General features: G+C 34.2%; 1 protein-coding gene and 1 long non-coding RNA gene across 3 annotated transcripts in view; one reads left to right on the forward strand and one right to left on the reverse strand.

Moving 5' to 3' along the window:
• The window catches only part of RANBP9 (RAN binding protein 9), an 86,386-nt gene that overhangs the window by 44,030 nt on the left and 26,489 nt on the right, over positions 1 to 15,867 (reverse strand). The window lies entirely within an intron of this gene.
• Positions 1,843 to 8,503, forward strand: LOC103098827 (uncharacterized). Its single transcript, XR_465063.3, has 2 exons — positions 1,843 to 1,912; positions 8,261 to 8,503. It is a non-coding gene; the product is annotated as an uncharacterized LOC103098827 (long non-coding RNA).

Below are 15,867 nucleotides of genomic sequence, written 5' to 3' on the forward strand. Positions count from 1 at the left end.
GGTACAGATCTAACTTACTTGGCATTTTCTATTGGGGAAAAAAAGACAATGTGGGCTTTTGGACATGTACACATGTATATCACATGTTTACATATAAATAGAATTTATAAATTTTTTAAATGTTTTAAATGCTAGATTGAGACCAAAAGCTTATACGTTCAGGGGATCATCTTTCCCTGTGATTTTTAACTGTTAAAAAAAATCCTAACTTTTCAAAAAGGGAATGGGTATAGAATTTGCATGAAGATAAATTTCATTACTCATTTTCAGGGAACTTGTACTAAGTTTTTGTTACTATAAGGCATAAATTGGTTTAGCATCCGATTTATAAGAAAATTCATTTGACCTGAGTACTGTGTTCACAAACAATGCCAGAAGTAACTTCTTCAAGGAGTTCAAGAATATAGCTAAGACTTTTACTCCACCTTAACCCCTACTTTTTTTTCTTTTAATCCTTACCTTCCATCTTAGAATTAATACTGTGTATTGGTTCCAAGGCAGAAGAGTGGTAAGGTCTTGGCAATGAGGATTAAGGGACTTGCCTAGGGTCACACAGTAAACATCTGAGGCCAGATTTGAACCTAGGACCTCAAATTTCTAGGCCTGGCTCCCAATCCACTGAGCCATCCAGCTGCTCCCAAGCCCTACTTTTAACATATGATGATACTCTCTCCTAATACCCTCCTGACCTTCAATACAATCTTCTAAATTCCCATGTTCTCCATACTCACACCACATATACACATACAGGTTGTTAAATTCCTGCTCTGTCAAACACCAAAAGTTATGTTGTACACGTCCATGTTTGCTAGAAAGGAAAAAAACTCTTCTCTCTAATCATAATCTCCAATCCTTCAATCTCTGTCTCACCCCTAAATGTATTCTTTGTCCTCACCATAACCTCTATATATCCCTCTGCACTCCCTCCCTATTCTTCTAATCCACCATTCCTATTCTGATTTCACTTATCCTCCTTTACATGGTCTTAAACTTAAATCAAACAGATGCAAGCAACTACCCTTAAATCCCTTGCCACCTTGTCTAATCTCAATTTGTGAAATCCCAACCTCAAGTTATATTCACTATGTGCTTTCTTTGTTCCTACTTCCACACTGCTAAATGTTCCTGGTCAAAGCCAGAAAACTTTGGAACCCACTATATTTATTTAATCTTATTTCAATTGTGCACATATTTTTATATAGCAATTGTTTTATTCTTTTAAATGACTATCACCCTCTCCATAGTGGCTTTTCCATCTTCCTCTCTCTTCAAACTTCCTATAATATGTCCTCACTCTTTTACCCTTTCTCAGCATTAAAACTCACAACTTGCTATACTAAGTACCAGAAACAAGTATAAAGAGCTTCCTTACAAAAAAAAAAGAAAAAAGAAAAAAATCCCACATATATTTAGAAAATGCATCAAACTAAATTCTGATTGGGAAATTCACAGAAAAAAAGTTGCAATGGGTCATTTTTCCTGGTCAGGTCAGCACAGAGCGGTTTCCTCCTGAGTGTGGTACAGGAATAAGCACTAACTACCAAGTTCTGAGTTACAGATCTAGGGCTCACTGATGTGAAGATGGGATTAACTCTCCCCTGCCCATTTTCAGATTTAATCACTACAAGTATATACACCCCACTTACACTTGAGTGGGGGAGGTCTGTGACCCACGTGTGTGAAAGTAGGTGACAAATCAGAAACCACTGACTTCCCCTTGGACAGTCCTAAGCAAAGCTATAACTGCAACTGGTCCAGGTTAAGTGGAAGGAAGGCACAGGAAGTGACAAAATGAATGGTCTTTAAGAGGAGTTACAACTTCCTGTGAGACAGTTCTTGGTTCTTCGGAGTTCTGAGTTCTAGTTGGAGTCTGGTGAAGAATCTGCTTACTGGATCTGAGATCTTGGCCTTGGTGAGTCAGTTCTTAAATCTCTCCCTTTGAACTACTACATAGGTAAATGAAAAAGGCTGACTCCTTTCCTAGATTTTCTGAAGGGACTAGCCTCAGGAGAGGCCTCCCCTCTTGAGAGAGGCTTCTTGATTGAAGCTCTGTATTTATCCCAGGCACTTGGCTAAAGGCTAAGACCCCTCCAGCTGAAGACTAATTAGCCCTGCCTGGGTTGAGGCAGGGGCCCAAGTAAAATGTGTGTGTTAGGTTAGATATCTTACCCTATCTTCTCTCTGATTTTATTACTTTCACTCTTTCTCCTTTTGTAAATAAATTACCATAAAAAAATCATTTGAAATTGAGTGTTAATTCCTGGTAACCACATTCTTAAATAATTTAGTCCAACCCTTTAATTTTAACCCCTTTTATTCTGCCCCTTACACTGATGAAGGTACATGTGCCTAAAACTAGTATTCTAAAGTAAAGAAAAGTTGCAAGCCCTGACTATGTATTGAGCAAGGAATAGAAGCAAGCAGTGAATGTGTGGCCTAGACCTCATTGGTAGATCATGATTTCAGTTCCAGGCTCCAGTTAAATCTAAAGCCTATAGAGGAATAACCAGACTAAGAATCCCAGAACAAAGGGTTCTGCCATTCTGAACCAGCAAAACTTTCTAGCTAACTTATAATGGCTCAGTTCAAAAGCAATCTACTAGAACTACATGGAGGGGGTGGGAGGAAGGACTAGACATTCTATTTCAAGAAATCTTAAAAAGAAAACTGCCCAGATCTCAAAACCAGAGAAGCAAGAAGAAACAGAAAGGATAGCTTTCTGAAAGAGATGCCAAATAAAAACTCCAAGGAACATTAGAGGCCAAATTCAGAATTTCCAGGTCAAAGAAAAAATAATGTAAGTAATTGGAAAAAAAAAATTTTAATAACAAGGAGCCACAGTCAGGATCACAGCATTTAGCAACCACCATAGAGGAACAGAGCTTGGAATTCAGTTTTCCAGAAAAATCAATGGTTTACAACCAGGATTGATTTACCCAGAAAAACTCATTATAATCCTACAGGCAGAACAACCGATCCTTAATAAAACAGAGAGCTTCCTAGCATTCCTAATGAAAAGTTGAGCCCTGCATAGAAACTGAACTATAAACACAGAAATCATACAAAACAACAAAAGGTAAACAAGAACAAAGAATCATAAAAGACCAAATAAACTATTTACATTAATAAAGGGAGATGACACATGTGCTCCTTTTGAATTCTACCATTACCTGGGGTCATAGAAGGAAGTCTAATTAGACCTAGAAGACCTAGGAGGGGGTTCTCTTATGTCTTAATAATCTTAAAAGCTGAAAAAGAGGAATTCACTAGGGGAAGGCAAAGTCTAGGAAAAAATTATCTAATAAAATGGGGGCACATTAGTAAAAATAATGTTATAAATGAAGGAAGGGTGGCATATGAAACTCACACTTATACTTTACTCTCATCTGAACTGGTCACAGGAAGTGATTAAATACACACATTTGTGTACCAAAATTCATTTCACTTGATAGGAAAATAATAGGCAGGAAAGGAGAAAAAGGGGGAACTGAAGGGAGGGTAGCTGAAGCAAGGGATTAATCTTAAGCAAGACAAAAACTCTAAATAAGGGATATATTAAAATATTCATAGCTCTTTTTGTGGTCAAGAACTGGAAACTGAGGGGGTATCCACCAACTGGGCAATTGCTGAACAAATTATAGTAAATAAATGTGATGGAATAATATGCAGTGAGAAATGATAACAGAGATGGTTTCAGAGAAATTTAGGAAGATTTGTATGAACTGACAAAAAAATGAGCAGAACTAAGAATAATTTACATAATGACAATAATATGGTAAAGACAAACAACTTTAAAATAATTCAGGAACTCTGATCATTATTAATAACCAATCACACAAAGACTCAGGGCAGAATGAGGCAAAGAGAAAAGTAGAAAATGGCAAACGTGAAAATTTGTTTTGCTTGAATACCTATTTGCAATAGGGATGTTTCTTTCTTTTCCAGGGGATAAGAGAATGGAATGTAACAGAGAAAGCAGAATTTTGCTGGTTGAAAAGAATTTTTAAAAAAGAAAGCAAATATGGGTGATAAATAACAGGCTCTCTCTCTTTCTCTTCCCTAGGTGACACTTTTTATCATATTCCAATCTTTTCTTTAAAGAAAACGATGAATAAAATTTCAATTCAAATGTTTCGATTAAGCACAGAGAATATTTTTATATTCTCCAATAAAAACAAATTTTCAATTCCCTTACCAAAACATTTGCATACTGTTTTAGAATAAATAAAAAATCAAACATGGACAAACATGAAACAAACATGTTTCTGAGAGCACTTGAAAAAAAATTTTCTGAATATTAACCCAAATGAAGCATTAAAAGACCCAAATTCAAACTTTAAACATATTAGCCATTATCTAAATTAAGTCATTTTCTGAAGCACTGTTTGATCAACTAATACAAACACACAAATACTTTAAAAAAAAAGCTACATGCCAGATATTATTTTAAAACAAAACAGTACATGGTATCTGAACTAGTATATGCAATAGTAGATTTGTGTACAAATTGGCAAAATAGAGGGAATCCTCAACAGTTTCACAAATATAAAATTCCTGATTTTCATATTAACTATATAAATTTTCCTTTTCATTTTAATTTCATTATGATAATAAGCTTAGTCATGAAAAAAACGGAGATAAGGAGCATACCTATTTAAACTCATTAGTTGTTAGGTAGCCATTGCAAAGGAAGAAGGGTATGGAAAACAGACATCAATAGGACTCTTGAGTCTATATCATGTCAAAGATGATATACTTTACCAACCTTTTTAAAATTCCAATCCCAGAATTCAACATAAAAAGTACTCATTTTAAGATCTTCTTAAAGCGCTTATTTTATTTTGTTTTCCAAAATAATTATGGGTGGTTGGTTTATCAAAAAATTGCCTTATACCTTGTAGGAAATCAATACTTAAATCTATATATTTTAGTCATTTTATTTATACATAGTACATATACACACACACACATATAGAACATTGCCTTTTTCCTTCTTCCTACAAGAAATATGTGGTATTGTGTAAGCAGTACTTGAATTTTGTTGCAATAAATATGAAACATTGTGGAAACTCAAAAAATGCACTTCAGTCCTAGCAAAAGAAGATGCATATCACCTAAGGTCCACTTTATGCAAACTTTAAATCGAATCTCATAAAAATTAGATATTTTAAAATTCTCATTTACAAACCACTCTTACAAATTTAAAGACATAATGAAAACAAGTCAAAAAAATTGCTGTCAACCCCCCCCCCCCAAACACACACATATCACCCAAAGATTTCATATTTTGGTCTATGTAGAATTCATTATTTTAAAAATATGTACTGTTATATGATTACAATTTAAAGTTTTCTATAATTAAATCCCTAAGTCTAAAAAGGGAAAACAAAAAACCAACTAAGGTTATCCTGTTAACAATAAGTATCATTATAACTAAATTTCATGGAAAATTTCTAATTATGAGGGGGAGAGTATTTAATTGCCCATTCCCTTTGATCCCCAGATCTCACTGATAAGGATATACCTCAAGAAGATCAAAGAAAGGACTAATATTTCCTAAATGTTCATAGCATCTTTTGAAGTAACAAAGAAAGGGGGAAATAGAGGTGGCATCATCATTGATGGTGAAACAGATGGACAAATAGTGTTATGTAAACATAATGGATTATTATTGATCCTTAATACAGATAATTATGAGTTTCCTGATCTGTAAAATAGTTAATAGCACCTACTTCCCAGGGTTGTTATAAGGATCAAATTAAATAATGGCAAAGCATTTATTAGCATAGCATCTGGCACATATTAAATGCTATATAAATGTTAGTTATTCCTATTATAATTATGAAGAATTCAGACAAGTATAAGATTCATATGAACTGATGAAGAATAAAATATGCAGAGCCAAGAAAACAACACAATAACTATATAATAAAAACTAAGCCAAATTCCATTAATCACTGAAGTGCTGATCACAAGCCAGACACTGTGCTAGGCACTAGAAAGAAACCAACTCTCACACAAGGAACTTACCGTCTAATAAAGGATACAAGTTTATATAAAAATTCATACAGCAAAAATACAAAGTTTATAAATATATACAAGATAGTTCTGGAGGGAAAACACTAGCAATTAGGGTAAGAGGGAGTGTGAGGAAAGTCTTCATGTAAAATATGATGCATGAACTGCATATTCTATTAGCAAGGGTAAAGAGGGAGTACATTCTAAGGATGGAGATGGAATGGGTGGAGGGTGGTCAGCCAGTGCAAAAGTAAAGAGAGGGTATGTAGAGTAACATTTATGATAAACAGAGAAACCACCAGTTTGGGTGCATTGCTGAATGTGGGAAGAGAAGTAATTTCCAATGAGGCTGAGGAAAATAGGTTGGCTCCAGGTGATGTAAAACCTAAACAGGGGAGTTTAAATTTTATTCTCAATGAGTCACATGGTCAAATCCATGCTTAAGGATTTGGCAGCAATCTATAGGAAGGGCTCAGATGGAGAGACATGAAGCAGCTTGTTGAGTTATAGAGGTGAGACACTGAATAAGGATCTGAACTAAGATGAGTAGCTATGTGAATAGCTATGTAAATGCAGAGAAAAGGGCATATTTAGGAAGTTTTGTGAAGGTAAAAATGGAAAGATTTAACTACCAGAAATGAAGGGGAATGTGAAGAAAAATGTAGAACTTACAAACCTAAGACACAGGAAAGATGCTGGTAGCACCTTCAACAAAAATAAAAGTTTGGAAAAGGTTATAGGAAGGATAATGAGTTCATTTTGGGACATGTGTTTAAGATGGCTCTGGAATATCTAATTTGAAATATCTAGTAGGCCATTGGTGATATGGGACAGAAGCTGAGGGAAAAGATGAGGGTTGGATAGACAGAACCAAGAGTCATCTATATATAGATGGTAAATATCATTTTTAAATCCCTAAAAGAGGGTGTCAGATCAGAACTTGGGGAACACCCACAATTATGAGATGCGACATAGATGATATATCAATCAACAAAGGAGATTGAGAAGGCATAGTCAGTTATTCTCAGTAATACAATGATTCAAGCCAACCTCAAATGGCTTATTATGAAAATTGCTATTCACCTCCAGAGAACTGATAAAGTCTGAATGCAGATTGAAGCAAACTACTTTTCATTTTTTTATGCTGTGTTTGTGTTACATGATAGAATATGTATAACCAAATGCAAATTGATTACTGTCTCAGGGAGGGGAGAGAATGCGGAATTCAAAATGTTAGAAAATGAATGCCAAAATTTGTTTTTACATGTAAGTAGGAAAAAATAAAACATTACTGAAGAAAAAAAAAACAGAAGGCATAATCAGAGAAGTAAGAGCAAAAGCAAAAAATAGTATTAGGAAAATCCAGAGAATAATTGGGAAGAGAGAATGTTCAATAGCATTAAAAGCAGCAGAAAAGTCAAGAAGAGTTAGGACTGAGAAAAGACCATCAGTTTTGGCAATTCAAAGAACACTGGTAACTCTACAGAGATGAATTTCTGTTGAAAGCTGAAGTAAAAAGCAAGACGAAAATGGTGAAGACTGAAGGCAAAAGAAGAATAGACAGAAAGTGCATAGCCAACTTTTTCATTTTGGCTGAGAAAAAAAGACAATAGAGCTTGAAGGATAAGAGTTCAGTGAAAGTTTTTCTTTTTAAAAGATGGCAAAGACTTGGACACTCTTTAAGGCAGTAGTGAAGGACTAAATGGATAGATTGAAGATTATTGGGGGGGTGATTTAGGTTGTAATCTGATGGAGAAAATGAGAAAGAAATTACATACACATGATGAGGTAGACTGTGCAATAAGAATGACCCTCTCTTTGTCAAAAAAAAAAAAAACTAAGGGGAATGAAGACAAGTGTGAGATGATACTAGGGGTTTTAAGATAGAAAAATATTAATCTCCCCTCCCCCCCCAACAAAGTAAGAAGAAAGTTGAAAGAGGGAGGAGGAACTGTAGTAGGCTAGAAGAGGACACAGTAGTTTTAGAATGGTTTCAGTGTAGAATGCCATAGAGAATCAATTAGGGAAGAATAAAATAAATACTCTGTGGCCATGATTATTATACTGACCAATTGTGGCCCCTAAGAAGAGCTAAGGAAATATAAGGAAATATGTCTCCCTCCTTTCTGGAGGCAAAGAATTTTGTAGTAAGAAATTATAGTTATAGATCTTTGCATATAACTTCAGCTGAAGTCAAATTGTTAATTATATTTGTTTAACTATTTTTTTCTTTTGTTACAAGGAAGGTGCACAGGAAAGAAGAGGTGAGGAATATCTGGAAGCAAGAATGAGGCAAAAACAAAAAAAAAAGGCAGCAATAAAACCTGAAAAAACAAAAAAAATTTTTTAAGGTTTCCAGGTCCTAATCAATAACAGGCTATTAAACTAAACAGAACACAATAAAACTAAACACCCAAACAATTTAAGATGCTCTTACTAATGAGATTTTACCAGAATTAATAAAAGAGGCAACTTTATTTTTTTATCATTTTTTCCTCCCTTTTATTTTTTAAAGTAGACCATCCATAATATTAAACATGAAGTTAAAAGAATTTGATCATTCTGCATTGTCAAGAATATAAAATTTTAAGATATCCTTTTGAAAAAAAAAAAGCACTGACTTCGTAGTATTGCATATCTTACATTGAGAAATTACTACAATTTTTCTTTCTTTTTCTTTTAAACACTTAATTTTCATCTTAGAATCAATACTGGGTATTGGTTCTAAGGCAGAAGAGTGGTAAAGCCTAGGCAATGGGGAGTTAAGTGACTTGACCAGGGACACAGTTGGGAAATGTCTGGCAATTGGCAAATGGGAAATGTCTGAGGTCACATTTGAACCCAGGACCTCCTCTCAATTCACTGAGCCACCCAGCTGCCCCCTTTTCTTTCTTTTAATAAAGCTACTCCTTTATGCTGTGACCTATATTAAAAAGTTGGGGGTTTTGTGTTTTTTCCCTTTTCTATCTTTGTGGGAGTGAAGAGTTAAATAACAGGGTTCCCAAGCTATAGTTGGGGAAATGGGGGTTCAAGGGAACCCATATATAAAGCAGAATCACACAAGTTAAATCCTATTTTCTAACTTATATCTCAAAAATCTTACCATTTAACTCTTAGGGCCTTTAATATTAAAAAACCAAATCAGGCACCTTCTCATCTCTTTAATAGACAAAATAGGAATTTTCCAGTATGAAACTTATGACAGCAACTTTTGCCAAAGAAAGGAAAAAACAACAACAAAAAATGCACCCAGGACCAGGGGCTGCTTCATTACTCATACATAGCAATTTACATAAATGCCTGGAAAAAAGTTTTGCAAATTGTTGTCAATCAAAACACTTTCCCACTGACTTACATTAAAATTTCAGAGGTGCTTTATCTTCATGTCAGATAGATCTTCAATTGGCAATGACTTCCTAATACTTTATTCTTAAATTTTTCTGTCCCTCAGTTTTCTTTGAAGCTGTTACTGATCTGTAAACAACACTTAAATGCATTAAAGGGCTGGCTATTTAAAGGAACCTTCTTGAACTGTAAAACATTACCCTTTGTTATCTATTTTCAAGTAGAATTTCCATTTATTAGGTTCCCTTAAAAAAAGTTTAAGAATACTATATTCAAGATACTATACATGCTTACATATAAAAAAGATGATTCAATATGACAGAGATCAATAAGAAATCTATATATTGCAAAGAATATAGGCATATCTTATGTGATGTTTCAAAATATTATGAAAAACTTACTTAAAATGCACCACAAAAGCTCATTAAACAGCCTCAGATAAAACATCTTCGTAAAGTAAAAAATCTTTTAGATGGCAATCATTCACATGCATTTTGTAAAAAGGTGTTAGTTTGGGCCTTTGTTGGGAAGTGTATCTGTTTTGTCATGTTAAAGAAAATACACAAACAATAAGTTTTATAGGACTAAAGTCTCCAAAATAAAATTAAAGCCTTTTTATAGATAATTATTTAATTTTTAAAGAATTCTTTATTACTTTAACTTGTAAGCTTACAGTAAACATAAAATCTTTCTTTAGTCAATATAGAAAATGCCAAGGGTTAAAGCTACCTTTAAAAGTATAGTATTTTTATTTATTTATTTATTTTAAGGGCCCTTACCTTCTGTCTTGGAGTCAATGCTATGTATTGGCTCCAAGGCAGAAGAGAGTGGTAAGGGCTAGGCAATGGGGGTCAAGTGACTTGCCCAGGGTCACACAGCTGGGAAGTGTCAGATTTGAACCTAGGACCTCCCATCTCTAGGTCTGACTCTCAATCCACTGAGCTACCCAGCTGCCCCCTATTTTTATTTTTAATGCCACTTCCTAAAATAACCAAATGTATTAGTACATTCACATAATCAAAAGAAAATTATTCTGAAGATTTGTATTTATTGGTGTTTCTCACTTTGCCCAACATATTTTCCTTAGAAGTTGTCAAATGTATTTCCTTAAATCAATTATTTGAAATATATAAGTATTCTCTACTCATAGGAATCCTATTTTCGAAATCTTTACAAAAATGGAGGATCACTCTAATTTAAATATAAAACTGGATTTCCATATAAAAATAAAAGTTCAATTAATAGTAACCCAACTAAAGGGCAGAGTAATCAAAGAGATCAAGATTTAAATTCTGCTTCTAATGCTAGCTGTGTGATTTTAGTCACACTCTTCAACTGTGAACTGCAGTTTCTGCCATCTGTAAAATAAGAATAAAACCTGCAGTACCCATACCTCATAGAGCGGTGAGTAAAGTAAACCTCAAAGCACTATATAAATGAGTCTTTATTTCCTCTAAAAAACAAACTTGATTTATACAAATGTGGCAAATGACAAGACAATCTAACAGCATCAAATTAATAAGAAAAGATACTTCCTGAGCCTATCCCAAGATTAATGCACATACATTAAAGCACAATGTCCTAGACTGATATACATTTAGAGTTACATATACTTAGAAGTAATGGTCAAAAAGATGAGCATGAGGTACTAGGAAGGTCTTAACACAACAAATAAAGGATTCAATTGTTTTGATAGAATTTTTAAAAGATTTTCAATTTTTGTTTCAAAAATAGAAACAAAAGATTTTTCCTGGCTTTAAGTCTCAGTTAAACCAGAAAAATTAACTAGAAGACTCTACTCTCTAGAATTCTGAATAAGCAACTAAATTCAATACACATTTACAAATCAAATTTCTAACATATCATGGCATTTGTGCAAAAGAACCAAAAACACTAAATGAATGTGAATTACTACTGAATAAATATTTATTAAATTTAACATGCACTTACTCTTACTGAGTAAAACTGGCATTATTTGTAAAAACAATTAACTTGGAGCTTTCAAAGGTTTAAAAAGATAGAAGTCCTTGATCTCAGAGTTTTCAAACTAGTAGGCAAAGAAAGTTATACACAAACACATGAAGTAGAACACAGTAACTGTCGACAAGTAGAAGCAATGCAGTACAGTAAAAAGGTGCTGGTACATGGAGCTGGCTTCCAATCCTGGCCCTGATCTAACTTCAACTTCAGCTAAATAATTGAACTATGGGCCTCATCAACTGAGGAATGACTGATAAACTGTGCTATATAATAAATGTGTTACTGTATCATAAGAAACTGTATCATAAGAAACTAAGCTACAGGAAATTCAGAAGCATAGGCAAATTCTTTTGAATTAATACTTAAATGAAGAAAACAAGTAAGCCAATATTTACAATGCCTAGAACCATTGTTCATATTTGAACCAAAAAAAAAAAAATCTGAATTTGTCTCATCTGGGCCTCACATGAGAGGGAAAATGCACCTCTTTCTTGGAGGTCCTAGGGCAAAGGAACCTTGCATCCTTGTCAAATGCAGTCAATGTATTAGTTGTTTTTGCTAACAATCTGGGTTTATTTTGTTTTAATCCTTGTTATGAGAAAAAATGTGCTACAAGAGGAGATATATACTCAGGAAGTATTGTGTCTAAAAACAGATAACAAAACTTAATAAATAAAATAAAGGGCTATAAAATGGCCTCTAAAGTTCCTTCCAGCTAAACCTATTATCTTGGAAAATGCTTTATGAATTCAGGAGAAATCACTTATTATTTATCAAGGGTAGGGAAATATTGTCTCAAGTTTTCATAGAAAAGATAAAACTTAAAGAGACTTATAGCCAGAAGAGACCTTAAAAATCATCTATTCTCCCTACATTTTTCGGATGAATAAACTGATTTGAGCAGAACACAATGCTCAACAGTTAAACAGGAGATGTGGATGGGACAACCTTAGAAAAGCAGCCTTTGGCATATTATCATTTCAGTACAAGCAAAGGTTCAGGGGTGAAAAAACAAGGGGAATGGAAAATAGACTAGTTCAGCTTGACCCATAATAGACACATAAAAGGAAAGAGTGTGAGAAACATGTGAGGAGGAAAAGAACTTGGAAAAAAACATTATATATATATATATATATATATATATATATATGTGTGTGTGTGTGTGTATATATGACTAACAGCTAAGACTAATCTAATAGCTATGCAGTCAATAGCTTTCCAAAGAATTGCAAAGTATTCACAACAATGTGGAATAATGCTCCAAATCACTAATAATAAAAGAAATGTAAATTGAAATAAGTCAAACTCCAAAACAGGCAAGTAGGGCAAAAATGGCATCAGTCAGTTTTGAAGGGGGTGCAGAAAAAAGGCACACTGATACACTGTTGATAAGTCCTATGAAATGGTACAATGATTTTAGAAAGAAATTTGAAATTGTGCAAATAAAGTAACCAAAAAGTGACCCTTTGAACCAAGACTCTCTTCCTGGGCTTATGTGGGAAATCATGCATAAGAAAAGTTCCCATACACCAAAATATTTACAACAGCAGTTTTCGTGTTAGCAAAGATTTGGAAATGAAATAGATGTCCAGCAATTGGGGAATGGCTAAACAAAGTATGGAAATGAACATAATACAATATTATTAGAAATGAGGCATGTGATGAATACAAGAAACATGTAAACGATCTACATGAATTGATGCAAAATGAAAGTTAAAAAAACCAATATTCACAATAATTACAACAATGTAAATGCAAACAAAATTTTTTCCTTCTTTTTTAATCTTTAAAAAACATTTTGATTTTATGGGATAACTCTCTGGGAGGGGGAAAGAGCTCGTAAAGAATAACTTTGATAACATAAAAACAGAAGATGTCAATAAAAAATATAAAAAAAAGAAAGTAAAAGTATACCAAGTGGTTGTATGTAAGCAGATTGCTAAATGTCCTGAATGCCCGGCTATAGACTTTATTTATAGACAACAGAAGTAAGCTGAAGATTTCTAAGGAAAATTGACCAATTAAGAAGTTATTAAAATAAGCCAATTATAATGAGATAGGGGGGCAGTTCAGTAGCTCAGTGGATTGAGAGCTAGGCTTAGAGACAGGAGGTCCTGGATTCAAATTTGACCTCAGACATCTTCCTAGGCAAGTCAATTAATACCCATTACTTAGCCCTTACCACTGTTCTTCCTTGGAAGTATTGATTCTAAGGTAGAAAGTAAGGGTTAAAAAAAAAAAAGTAATGAGATAGTAAATTAGAATAGTAGCCACAGAAATGAAAAGGGGGGAAAATGGATAATGATGTAGAAGTTAGAATCAACAAGACATGTCAAACTGATTGGGTGTAGGGAACAAGAAAGAAACATGACAGATCTCCAGCATTTGTATTTAAAGAAAATAATGGCATTTTAAATGGCTATTATAATAGTAGTAATAGAGAAGCTAAGAAGGGCAAGATTTCAAACAGCAACAGCCTAAGGTTTGGACAATTTGAGTAAGAGATGCTGGCAGGACAACCATTCAATTCTATAAGCTTTTATGATAATCTGCTAAGCAGTATTAAAAAAGTAGTGAAATGTAAAGAATAAAATAAGAAATAAAAAAACATTTTTTTAAAGAAAACCTAAACAGCCCCTTCCCCTCAAGTAAGTTTTTAATCTACCCAGGAATACTTACACATAAGTAAAAAATAAGATAATTTGAGGGGAAAAAAGCATTAATAATTTTGGATGGAAGGTGTTAGTAGGAATAGAAATTAATCAGTAAAGGCTCTGAATAGGATGAGGCATCTGCACTACGCCTTGAAAAAAACTAGGAACTCTATGAGACAGAGACGAAGAGCAAATGCATTCCAGGCAAGGGCAACAACAGCCCACGGAAAGGCACAGTCAGGAGGTGAAATGCCAAATTAGGGGGCCAGTTAAGTGTATCAATTTGGCTAAAACACATAATGATATAAAGGGGAATAACATGAAATAAGTCTGGAAATGTGGTGAGAAAATAGGGTGTCTCTAATATTAAACAGTAAGTTATAGATTCTGTATTTTATCTATCATATAGTCAAAATGGTTAGACATTTTAAGAATGTCATTTGACATCTTTGTGACAGATTGGAAGAGAAAAAAAAAAGACCATAATAGTCATCTCAAATCTTTTTTGTACAAAGGACTCCATTAACAATCTGGTGAAGCCTTATAGGATCTCTTCTCAAAATAATGTTTTTTAAGTTAGTAATTTTTTAAAAGTAGGATTTACAACGGAAAGCAGCTATATTAAAATAGTTCATAAAAATATTTTAAATAAGTTCACAGACCACAGAATAAGGACTACTGGGTTTTTAGAAGCAAGGAGACTAATTAGGCTATTGCAGTAGTCCACATATGAAATGATCAATGTATAAATTAGCTAGCATGAACTAACCACCTCAGTGGAGAAAAGGGATCAGTAGAGATGGAATAGATAGATAAGACACAGTTATTGGAGGTAAAGGGAATAGGAAGAGAGGAGATAAAGAAGGTCAAGGAGGGCTCCAATGCTGCAAGTCTAAGTGACTAGAAAGAGAATGGTGCTCAACAGAAATAGGTGTTAGGAGGTAAAATAGGAGAGGAGTTATGTTGTTTGATACATTCAGTTTAATATGCCCATGGAAGTAGAAATGTCCAGCAAACAACTGGAAGTATGGGACACCATATGTTGAGTAGAGATTATGGCAGGATATAAAAATTGAAGAGAAATGTGTATGGAGATAAGTGAACTACAGAAGCAGAAGAAATCACTAAGAGTATGTTAAAAGAAGAAAATCCAGAGAGGAGCCCTAAGAAACACCCATACTAAGGGAATAGGAAGCTAGATAATGATCTAGTTTAAAAACAAAAAAACACTGAGTAAAATCACAAAGGTGAGAAAATAAGGACACTAAAATGTCACAGAAGAGATTTTGTCAAAGGGAAGACTATTTAGAACAGTGATAGCTAACCTATGGCACAGGTGCCAAAGACGGCATGCAGCGCTCACTCTGGGTAAGCACATTGCCCTTCCCCCATCCCAGCACCAGAGTTTGTTACTAGAAAGGCACAGGGACTTTGGGCAGAGCTGCTCCACTCACGCCTGATGACATTTTTTCACCTGCCCCTCCACCCAGCATGCTAATGGAAGTGCTTCCTCCTCCAGTCTGGGGTAAAGAGGAGGGCTGGAGTGGAATGGGGAGGAGAGGGGGGAGGGACCTGGCACTGTCTCTAAAAGGTTCACCATCACTAATCTAGGAGGAGAAGTTAAAGGAGGAAATGGTCTTAAATGCTGCTTAGAAATCAGGAGGAAATGGACTGAGAAAATATCATTGGATTTATTAGCACTTGAGCTTATTTATAACCTCAGAATGAACAATTTTAGTCAAGTGATGAAATAAAAAGCCTGACTGAAAGGAATGGAAAAGTAAAGGTTTGCAAGTATACTAAACTTTTTATAGAAATTGGACTTAAGAAAGGAGAAGACAACACAGAATTTCACTTGAAGGAAAGACAG

Source organism: Monodelphis domestica, chromosome 3, assembly GCF_027887165.1.
Source record: "Monodelphis domestica isolate mMonDom1 chromosome 3, mMonDom1.pri, whole genome shotgun sequence".
Taxonomy (NCBI): domain Eukaryota; kingdom Metazoa; phylum Chordata; class Mammalia; order Didelphimorphia; family Didelphidae; genus Monodelphis; species Monodelphis domestica.